Raw genomic sequence first — 2291 nt, 5'->3', positions numbered from 1 at the left:
CCCCCCCCGGGAGCAGAAGGGGTGAGAGAGAGGAGGGGAAAGGAAGTGGCTGGCAATGCCAGAGGAAGGGTGGTGGGGGGGAGAAAGGAAAAGAGCCTATCTTTAGGCTGCAAAGGAGATTAGTGCCAAGTTGCAGGGCAAGGATGGGGATGCCCCGGGCTGAGCTCCTTGGTACTGATCAATCCCCTGTGCCATGGCCAGATCGAGTCACGCTGGAGGTCAAATCCAGGCCAGAGGTTGCGCACTGCTGTACTACAACCCTGGGATGAGTAACTTCCACTCAGCCTGTTGCTCAACACTTATCTGCTGGCTAAACAAAAGCTCTAGGGCTGTGTCTTTCTTCTGTTCCTTTTGGTCTGGGATCATTCCCTTCAGAGCCTCATTTCTTTCAGCTATGAACCTCCTTCTCAGGCCATGTGAACAGAGGCGTCTCACTGCCTCATAAAATCAGCTCCAAAACTTGCTCCACAAATCAGAAATGTGATACAGCATGGTATAATCCAATGTGCGCACAATCTGGAAAGTGCTCCTTTTGATACTGATATAATTTTCATTCTACTTACTCTAAACAGGCATTTTATCAAGGTTACACTTGGTATTTATATTGCCTTGCTGTACACATTGTTTTTATATACTGCATAACACATATCTTTCTGCTCATCGTTTCCAGAGACAGAAGCAAACTTAGGGCAGGGCAAACTGTGTAATTGCCTGGGAACCTGAGCTGGTCAGGACCCCCATTGCACTACAGGGCTCTTTTAATGCGGTTGTCTGATACAGAGTAGGGGCCCACAACTGAACCTTTGCACAGAGCCTCCGAAAGATAAACCTCACCGCTGTTTTCTCTTGTTGCCTGCCAGTACCTGTCTGTGCATGTGTGTTTGTACATAGTATTTGCCTGTTTTTAATAAACTTGCTATTATGTATTACTAAATTGAATTGATTTAAAAGGTTTGCATTTTGTATTATTATTGTTTCTCCTTCATTTTGCTTTTGTTAGTGCTGACAAGTATATGCACGCTAGATTTAGGAGTCTTTCATGCAGTTAACATTTATTTCGGGTATTTTGTCATTTATTTTTCTTACTTTTCACTCCCGTTTGGAGTATGTGCTTCTCTGTATTTGCAAAGTTGTGCTTGGGATATCTTAACGTTTGAACAATAAATATGTACAATTTTCCAACCCCTGTTGCAGAACTTTTTAATCTTATGTCTAATATCATTTATGCTTACCTTTGTGCCAAAAAGCCATCATGTCATTTATTTAATTATATGAAGCTAAAAATCTACCTGGCAGTTCACATAGTACAAATAAACTATGTGCCCTCAGTTTGCTGAAAATGACTGTAATGCATGAGCTGTGCCTAAATTGTTGGTCTTATTGATCAAACATTTTTTAGGATGTTGACCTCAATAATATTAAATGCCTTTAAACACATAAATAAGACACCAGTCCTGCAGACACTGGCATGTGCTTAACTTTGTATATGAGTAGTCCTATTGACTTCAGGGTTGAGCAGATATATAGATATTTTCAGGACTGGGACCAAAGTACATTGCTTCCCTTCAGTAACAAGTGCATTGACAGCTTCCACCCATTTTCCCATAGGCAAAAGTCACTTAGGATATGAATAGGTCTGAAGCGCATAAGAGAGGGTGTTCAGCCCATAGGAAAAGGGAAAGAATGTGTCCTCCCAGCATGATGGGTTGTATGAAGGATCACACTGAATGGAAAAGGGTGATTATTTACTGGTTATAGTGCTTAGCTATTGTAGTCATTAATAAGCAACTGGCTTCAGGATGCAAAATTTACCTTGACATGATGTGTCCATTCACTAGAGATATATAGACAAATTAAGTTTGAGGGGGAATTTAAAATATTAGGAGCGTATAGCCGGACTGTGATACCTAATGAACTATCAAGTAATTTCAGACCAAGGCTGGGTACCAGTATCACCCACAGAAAACATGAAATGGGAGGACTGAATGAAAAGATGCATTTCTTCTCCAAGCTGTAGCATTCTGTCAGTGGTGTGAGGAAGAAGAATGAAGGGTGGTTTTCCTGTGGTGAAACTAAAATTATATAAAGGAAAAAAGTGCTAATCACATGTACCGTTCTGAGGGCTCTTCAAACTCAACATCTTACCCAGGGACTTGTAAAGAATTTGTGTGTTATTTTTTTCAAACATTTTCACTGAATATACCTCAATGTTTCCTTCAGAGCCATTACAGTGTGAGCTATGAATGCATACTAATAACACAATGAAATACAGCCCTGATTCATCCCCCTTT

General features: G+C 40.9%; 1 long non-coding RNA gene across 1 annotated transcript in view; it reads right to left on the bottom strand.

Moving 5' to 3' along the window:
* Positions 1-1177, bottom strand: part of LOC109307369 — a 4124-nt gene extending 2947 nt beyond the window's left edge. Inside the window, exon 1 of the long non-coding RNA XR_002100249.1 lies at positions 830-1177. This is a non-coding gene — a long non-coding RNA (uncharacterized LOC109307369). The remainder of the gene's footprint in view (positions 1-829) is intronic.
* Between the last annotated feature and the right edge of the window lie 1114 nt (positions 1178-2291).

Source organism: Crocodylus porosus, unplaced genomic scaffold (assembly GCF_001723895.1).
Source record: "Crocodylus porosus isolate Cpor-Errol unplaced genomic scaffold, CroPor_comp1, whole genome shotgun sequence".
In the NCBI taxonomy this organism is placed as follows: domain Eukaryota; kingdom Metazoa; phylum Chordata; order Crocodylia; family Crocodylidae; genus Crocodylus; species Crocodylus porosus.
The sequence above is the reverse complement of the archived record's forward strand: the minus strand, read 5'-3'. Positions and strand labels throughout refer to the sequence as shown.